This window comes from Pan paniscus, chromosome 5 (assembly GCF_029289425.2).
Source record: "Pan paniscus chromosome 5, NHGRI_mPanPan1-v2.0_pri, whole genome shotgun sequence".
Taxonomy (NCBI): domain Eukaryota; kingdom Metazoa; phylum Chordata; class Mammalia; order Primates; family Hominidae; genus Pan; species Pan paniscus.
Genome location: NC_073254.2, coordinates 25,978,386 through 25,987,503, shown reverse-complemented (window position 1 = coordinate 25,987,503; position 9,118 = coordinate 25,978,386). Strand labels below are relative to the sequence as shown.

At 41.1% G+C, this 9,118-nt stretch overlaps 1 long non-coding RNA gene across 1 annotated transcript in view; it reads right to left on the bottom strand.

Moving 5' to 3' along the window:
- Window positions 1-4,477: 4,477 nt before the first annotated feature.
- Window positions 4,478-9,118, bottom strand: part of LOC117980525 (uncharacterized) — a 30,713-nt gene continuing 26,072 nt past the window's right edge. Inside the window, exon 4 of the long non-coding RNA XR_010112379.1 lies at window positions 4,478-5,521. This is a non-coding gene — a long non-coding RNA (uncharacterized LOC117980525). The remainder of the gene's footprint in view (window positions 5,522-9,118) is intronic.

Below are 9,118 nucleotides of genomic sequence, written 5' to 3'. Positions count from 1 at the left end.
TGATTCTCAAGAGATATGTGCAACTGGCATAGAAAAAATATCTCAAAAACAAGACTGAAGGAAATAAGAGCCAAGTGGAGGTCCATGCTGTCAGCTCTTGCATAAGGAGGGAAGGCTGAGGCGTTATTCATTCGGGCTGAGGAGATCTTTGAAGACTATTGAGAGGCAATGAGTTAGGGTTTGAAGAATGGATTAGATACAGAGACTGTAGAAAGGGAAGGGAATTCTGAAGGTCACCTGAACTTGCGGCCATCACTAATGTTTAAAGAGCTTCTTAAATTCAAAGTGAAAAATTATGAGTTCAACATGGTTATTATCCCTTAAGCTCACATTTGGAATCAACCATAAGTAGGATATCATTACCGTACAGCTGAATGGCTTTATTAACTTATTTTTGGAAATTAGAGGACAAATGCAAGCACAGTCTTGTTTAACAAGAAGCATTTCCCAGTTGTTTCTATGAGAATTTAAGAAAGGTTCTAGAAATGCAAATAGAGAGAACCCAGTCAAGTCCTGAGATCTCAGTGCAGCAGAATTGAGAAAGTGAATAATGGCCCACAGGTCACAGGAAGGCAATGAATACGCTAATCAAAGGTTGTGATTAATGAATGTTGTTTCACATTTCATCTGGCATAACATGTGTCCAATTGATCATTTTTAGCATAGCTCATCAGAGGAGAAAAACTTGGTGAAATATGATCTGGTGGGGCAGGGTGCACCAGTTGCACAACAGACATAAGCTGCTCCGCTTTGGCCACACCTGTATAAAACATGAGAAAAGTAGGTTTTCATAGAAGTTGAGGCATATCTAACAACCTCAAGTAGAAAAAGAGTATCCATTTTTTTAATGAGGGAGAGAGCAGTGGAAAGGCTCAGCCTCATCCAGGCTGAGAAGTGATTACCTTGGAAATGCTGTTTGTTTTGATTGAGAAAGTCAGCTGAGAATGTATTTTAAATAGGCAGAAAATACATCTATCAAAGAAATACTATGCAGTCATCAAAAAGAATGAGGCATGTTTGGTATTTTAATAGTTATCTCCAATGTTTATAATAAAGTGATAAATGCAATATATAGATAATTATATAGTGTATGACAATTATGAGAAAAATGAAATGTATGTCTGCACATACATAAGGTTGCACACACAAAGGATGCCTCTGGGGGAGGGAAATTGGGTAGCTGGGACTGAAGATAAAGATAAACAGGAGACTTAAGTTTCAGTTTATATCTTTTGAATTTATTTGTATATGCACCTAGATCCAGATAGTTTTATTTCTCAGTTGAAAAAATTAAAAAAGAATAGGAAAAAAGAAAATAACAACCATAGTTTAATTTTTTTTTTTTTGAGACAGAGTCTCGCTCTGTCGCCAGGCTGGAGTACAGTGGCACAATCTCTGCTCACTGCAACTTCTGCCTCCCAGGTTCAAGCAATTCTCCTGCCTCAGCCTCCCAAGTAGCTGGAATTACAGGCACACACCACTACACCCAGCTAATTTTTGTATTTTTAGAAGATATGGGGTTTCACCATGTTGGCCAGGATGGTCTCGATCTCTTGACCTTGTGATCTGCCTGCCTTGGCCTCCCAAAGTGCTGGGATTACAGGCGTGAGCCACTGCACTCAGCCTAATTTAATTTTTAAAAGAGCTGGAATGCGTCCATTCCTTTCCCATTTGCAAAGGGCTCCAGAATCATCCCGGATGATGGCTTTCAAAATGATAGTTCAATAAGGGAGATTTAGGATAAAGTGCTTCTTTCTGATGCTTCACCTAAGGGTCCCTGAGAGTATTAGTTTGCTAGGGCTGTTGTTAAAAAACAAAAACACAAACTGAGTGACTTAAACAGCAAACATTTATTGTCTCCCAGTTCTGGAGACTAAAAGGCTGAGATCAAGGGTGTCAGGAGGATTGGCTCCTTTCGAGGGCTGCAAAGGAGAACCTGTGGCTCTCTCCTAACTTCTGGTGTTTGCTGGCCATCTTTGGCATTCCTTGGCTTGTAGAGGCATCACCCTAATCTCTGCTTTCATGTTCATGTGTCACTGTCCTTGTGTGCATGTATGTTTATGTCCAAATTTTCCACTTTTATAAGGACACCAGTCATTGGATTAGGGGTGTGCTCTAGTGACTTCAGGTTAACCAATGACATCTGCAACAACCCTATTTCCAGATAAGATCACATTCTGAGGCACTGGGGCTTAGGACTTCAGCATAAGAATTTGGAGGGGACAGCACTCAACTCATGACACCAAGGGACACTTACCCAGAGTTAAACTGCTTACTGAGGGGAGGTATTTTGCTATGTGTCTATGAAGCACAGATAGTAACATGCATCTCCTCATGCCCCAGATGTATAAAGTGAATACACGCTGGTATGATTGAAAACCTTAATATTTTTTAATGCACTACCATCCTCTGAGGAAAAAAGAGAGCTTAAACTTGCTTAACTAAGAACAACAGCTTGTTGGAGAGATAAATCCATGAAACAAAACTCAGATCCCCTGCTCTTCCCTCCCCATCCATGCCAGCTAAAGGCATGTGCACACAGCAATGTTTATTAAACACCTACTGATGCCCGATACTGCACTGAGAGCCAGGGATGGAGTTGGACAGAACATCCTCCTGCCCTTCAGGTGGAGAAAAGACACATAAAGTAATGCAGGCATGCACCAAGTGACTATGCTTCAGTCAACGACAGACCGTATATAGGACCGTGGTCCCGCAAGACTATGATGAAGCTGAAAATTTCCTATCACCTAGTGGCATTGCAGCCATCCTAACATCACATAATAATGCATTGCTCACGTGTTTGTGGTGATGCTGGTGTCAACAAAACTACTGCATTGCCACGACATATAATTGTGTACAGTCTATAATATTTGATGATAGTGAATTACTATGTTACTAGTTTGTTTTTACTATAGTATACTTTTAATCATTATTTTAGAGTGTACAATTTCTCCTTATTTTTAAAAATTAACTTTAAAACAGTCTCAGGCAAGTCCTTCAGGAAGTATTCCAGAAGAAGGCATTGTTTTGTTTTCGTTTTTGTTTTTGAGACAGAATCTCACTCTGTCACCCAGGCTGGAGTGCAGTGGCATGATCTAGGCTCACTGCAACCTCCGCCTCCTGGGTTCAAGAGATTCCTCTGCCTCAGCCTCCTGAGTAGCTGGGACCACAGGCATGCTCCACCACGTCCAGATAATTTTTGTATTTTTAGTAGAGACAGGGTTTCAACTATTGGCCATGCTGGTCTCGAACTCCTGACCTCGTGATCCGCCTGCCTCAGCCTCCCAAAGTGCTGGGATTACAGGTGTGAGCCACCGCACCCAGCCAAGAAGGCATTCTAGGAGATGGCAGGTCCCTGTATGTCATTGCCCCTGAAGATCCTCCAGCAGGGCAAGATGTGTAGGTGGAAGACAGCAATACTGCTGATCCTGACCCCATGTAGGGCTAGGCTAATACATGTTCTAGTGTCTTTCTTTTTAATTACAAAAGAGGAAAGAACTTTTAATTTTTCTTAAGTTTATAAAGTAAAAAAAGTTGTAGTAAGCTAAGGGTAATTTATTATTGGAGTAAGAAAAATTGTTTGATAAATGTAGTGTAGCCTAAGTGTACAGTATTTATAAAGTCTACAGTAGTGTACGGTAATGTCCAAGGCCTTCACATTCACTCACTGACTCACCCAGAGCAATTTGCAGTCCTGCAAGCACCATTCATGGTAGCTGCTCTATACAGATGTGCCACTTTTTACCTTTTATATCCATATTCTTACTGAACATTTTCTATGTTTAGGTAGGAAGTATTTACATACACAAATACTTACCATTGTGTTGCCATTGACTACAATATTCAGTACAGTGACATGCTGTCTACTTTTGTAGCCTAGGAGCAATAGGCTAGACCAAATAGCCTGGGTGAGTAGTAGGCTCTACCATCTGGGTTTGTGTGAGTACACTCTATGCACTTTGTACAATGACAAAATCATCTAACAATGCATTTCTCAGAACACGTCCCCATCGTCAAGTGGCACATGGCTATAATTATATCAATATAGTATAGTAAATGTAGAGCCATGACCAAGGCAGAAAGAAAACCCTTAACTCCACCTGGCGATGCCAAGGAAGGTGCCCTATGAGAAGTGTCATAAGAGATGACTGTGAAAGGCCGACTCTGAGGGAGGTGAGGGCAGGAGGAGGTGACTAGGGAAAAGGGAGTCCTGTGGCATGTTGTGTCTCAAGCGGGGGAGCCCAGACAGACTCCTGGTTACCAGGAATGGAGACAGGAGTTGGAAGTAAATCTCAAGTGCCCACGAGCTTCTGAAGGAGCTTATCTTCAGCCTGAGGATTTGGGACTTCTTTATCCTCCAGGAAACCCTGGAAGATTTAGAGGAGCCACTTGGTCAGATTTCCTTCTTTGAAATATATTAGATTGGTGCAAAAGGAATTGTGGTTTGGGACTGTGAATTTTAGATCCTTATAACTAGACTCAAACACATCTTTATTAATTCAAATAGGAACAATTACTATCAACACATTTTTGCCAATGAGAAATAAGTTTGTTTATTCCTGTAGCATAAAGGTCTGTGCTTTGGGATTCAATGAACACTTGGAAAGCATTTTCTGCACACTGCTGGTTGTGGAAGCAAAAAGTTGTTGAGATGCTTGAAGAAGTGGTAGTCGGTTGGCGAGAGGTCAGGTGAATATGGTGGGTGAGGCAAAACTTTGTAGCCCAATTCGCTCAACTTTTGAAGCATTGGTTGTATGACGTGCAGTCGGGTGTTGTTGTGGAGAAGAATTTGTCCCTTTTTGTTGACCAATGCCAGCTGCAGCCACTGCAGTTTTCAGTGCATCTCATTGATTTGCTGAGCAGACTTCTCAGATGTAGTGATTTCGCCAGGATTCAGAAAGCTGTAGTGGATCAGACTGGCAGCAGACTACCAAACAGTGACCATGACCATATTTTGGTGCAAGTTTGGCTTTGGAAAGTGCTTTGGAGCTTCTTCTCGGTCCAACCACTCACCTGGTCATCACTCGTTGTTGTATAAAATCCACTTTTCATTGCATGTCACAATCCGATCAAGAAATGGTTCATTGTTGTTGTGTGGAATAAGAAAAGACAACACCACCAAATGGTGATTTTTTTTACTTTCAGTCAACTCATGAGGCACCCACTTACCGAGCTTTTTCACCCTTTGAATTTGCTTCAAATGCCAAAGAACAGTAGAACAGTCGATGTTAAGTTCTTCAGCAACTTCTCGTGTAGTTGTAAGAGGATCAGCTTTAATGATTGCTCTCAATTGGTCATTGTCAACTTCCAACAGCTGGCCACCACACTCCTCATCTTTAAGGCTCTCGTCCTCTTTGCAAAACTTCTTGAACCACCACTGCACTGTACATTTGTTAGTGGTTCCTGGGCCGAATGCGTTGTTGATGTTGCCAGTTGTCTCTGCTGCTTTACAACTCATTTTGAACTTGAATTAAAAAATTGCTTGAATTTGCTTTTTGTTTAACATCATTTCCATAGTCTAAAATAAACATAAAATAAACAGCAAGTAGTAAGTCATTAGCAAAAAAAAACATAAAGCGAGAAATGCCCATTAAAATGATGTATAACATAACCACATTTATTTAAGAATGTATTCCAATATCAAACAGCAAATTCCAACAATGCAAAAATGCAATTAACATTTGCTCCAACCTAATATTTTCAGAGAGAATGAATAATGGGGAAAGAAATTGAAGAGAAAGTAACAGGCAAGGAGATATTTGCAGGTGAGAAAAAAATTATGACCAATAGTCTAAACAGTGGTAGCGGTGGCATGAATAGAGAAAACAGGGGCACCCTTATCTTCCCCGATTTGTACAAATTCAGTTAATTCTATTTTAACTTATTTATTTGTGTTATTTTTCAGATGACAAAAGATAATACATACTCACTGTAAAAAATTTTGGATTAAAACATTTAAAATGTATAAGGAATACAACAAAATCGCCCCTTAATTACTCAGAAATAAGCATTCTTATTAATGTTTGTGTATCCTATTAAGTTCTTTTCAAAATCATATCTATGTACATATATAGTCATTTACTCAGACTTTTATAAACAGCTTTTTCCACTTTATATATTTCCCTATTAGTAACTTTATAGAACTTGATTTTTGATTGATGTGCTATATTTATTTAGCTAATCTAGAGGACAGATTTGAAAACTGTTAAGGAATTATAAATTGCAGTAGGAGGTGATTAATTAGCTGATGGGGTATGAGGGAAAGGAAAAAAACTGAGCAACCCCAACTTTTGGGCTAAAGCCCTTCTTTTTACAGCTTTCTTCTTGTTTTGGCCAGAATTGGAGAGTCCATCTTGTGAAAAGGAGGTGGCAGAAGGATCTGTGAATATATATTACATTCAACCTCAACGATGGTGAACATAAGCACTGTTCAGGGCATGCAGACACAGCCCCAGGTTCACAAGCTGCCAGAACATTTATTAAAGTGGATAAAATGGCCTGCAATGAAATCCTCAAAGGATGTGGTAGATAAAGCAAATGCCCTCCTAAACACAGCTGCAGGCTGCCAAAACCCCCAGCCACACCTGGTGAGCATTCTCAGAGAGGAGCAAGTAGAGACAGCCTTCCCTGCCAGGAGGGAGTCCCTCTCCAGGCTGTGTGGCCCTGGCTGTGGTCTCTGCACCTGCCGCTTGCCTGATGGCTTTCTTGCATTCTGGGAGGGCATGCCTGTCCGAGCACTTCCTCTGCTCAGTCTTTCCATAGCGAGAGGAGGAAGAGCAAGAGGGGTCAATACCTGTGAGGCACAATAAATCCAACTGAGGTGAATAATAAAGCGTATTCATTTCCAAAAACTTAGAAGACAATGTTAGGGCAGATATTGGGAAAGAAACTGACTAATTGACCCAGGCTTTCATTTCAGGCTCAGTTTGGTTTCCATTGCCTAACACAACTCTCCTACGCTCCTGTGCCTCTTCAGAAATGGCTTCTGATTGAAACACAACCTGTGTCTTTTGATTGATTGGGAGCTGAAAGTTGTTCCTCTTTTAATCTCGTGGATGGAACCCAATATATTTCACTTTCTTCTTTGTGCTCATAGACAAAGCCTCGGAAAAAAATGCTATTTAAATAATATCTTTCACTGACAGTAGACTCATGGGAAAATTGTCCTTCCTTCCTTCCCTCCCTCCCTCCCTCCCTTCCTTCCTTTTTTCCTTCCTTCCTTTTTCTGAAGTGTATGGACCATTATTGCTTTTACTTTGTCTTATTTGGCTTATGGGAAACCGTGGGACTCCTCATATATCTATGTGCCATAAGGGGGACTATTAACGGCTTCTATGCAGCATTTATTCTGCTGAAGAGAAAACATGGGGTGTGGCTTTGTTGAAAAGCTCCCCATCATTCACAGTTCACTGAAACTCATCCATTCAATCATCAAGCACAGATCTACTTCTGCTCCACTTGTGCCTGGGATGGTGCTAGATGCTGAGAACGTGCCATTGCCCACATGTTCTCAGCATCTAGCAGAAGAATCAGTTCCAGAGCACACTCCCCCAGCTTCTGGAATCTCACAGGTTAGTTGGGAGGTCACTTAAATAGAACACGACGTGTGCTGTAAACAAGTTAAGCACAGAGTGCAAAGGAGCATCTAATTCAAGAGCTGCTTAGGATGGTTTTGTAGAGAGGGCATGTATGATTCTAAAATGAGGGCACGGCACGTGCAAGGCTGTGGCGTTACAAGAGAACTTGGAGCATTTGGAGAAGTGGACGTAGCGCAATGTGAGGCGAGAGATGAGAGTGGTACATCCTAGCAAGGAAACTCCCAGTCTTGGAGGTAATGGAGAACCATTGATGAATTTTAAGGATTTTAAGAATAGGCATAATGTAGTCAAATTCACACTCAGTGAAGTAGTCCTTGAACCATTGTTCACTGCACCACACGGTCACAGTCTTATTAAGCTGAGAGTTGAAAGTTTCATTGGAAAACAAACCTGGCAGTTCTTGAAATGGAAACATGAAGGTAATGCAGGGCCTACAACTCTAGGTTGCAAAAAGATCAAGGACATTTCATAGATCTCGCCTTACTTTTCCTCTTAGGGCAAAACACACATTACAAAGACCCTCAAATGATGCTCACGGTTACCAACATTTTTTTCTAATCTTACATCTTTCATCCTAAATGCTCATGAAAGACATGTTGCTTCTGGTTCAAACTTGGGCCAATGACAATGCTTTTCATGTTTGTTGACCCAATAATCAGCCATTGCACTCAAAGACTTAGAGCGGATCAGTTTAAAAACAGCTATTACTGCATTTGAACTACAGCTCCCCTCCAGCCCTCCGTATGTCTGGGCTTGCTGCTGCCACAGGAAAGCTCCCAGTTCTACCCAGGGAGGGATTGTGTTTCTCAGCCTGTTTCAGCACCAACCCGTAAAAGCTGCTTATGTCAAATGTCAGTTAATTGCAAACTTACCCGTGAGGTTTAATTGACCTTATTCCACAACAAGGGTGGCCATATGAAATAAACCCAAAGATTCATGATCAGGCAGGTCTAAGTGTTGCATTTTGGAGGATGGCAAGGGGTCGTTTTGGGAAGGAGATGGAGCACCTCCTATGCTAATCTCATGAGATTAGCTTTAAACATCTTCAGTTTCCTCCAGTCAATAATTTGTTATGGAACTGTCATTTTACATTTCAACATTTTTTGAACTCTTTTATTTTTGCACCCTTTAGCGTTGGGATAAAAAATTCTTAAGTCATATCTCCTCCCCACTCCCACCACCACCGCACTGTTTTATATAATACTTCCTCTTACTATTTTACTGTTTTAAATTTATCTACCTTCTGTCCACACCCCCCACCCCCGCCTCACCCTGTTGCTTCAGAAAAACTCATGATTTGTGGAGGAGTAAATGCTCACAACTATCTATTCTCTCAGCCCTACATCTCTCTCAACTTGCGTCTCTCTGGACAGAACAATGTTTATCTTTTTAACAATTCTTATACCGCAGTTCCCCTTCACTGCCATAATTCTGGTGAACCCACTGTTTGAGATCAGTCTCCACTGTTCCCCATGGAGATCACCAAAGCCGATACTACCAGAAGCTCGCATTTGAGC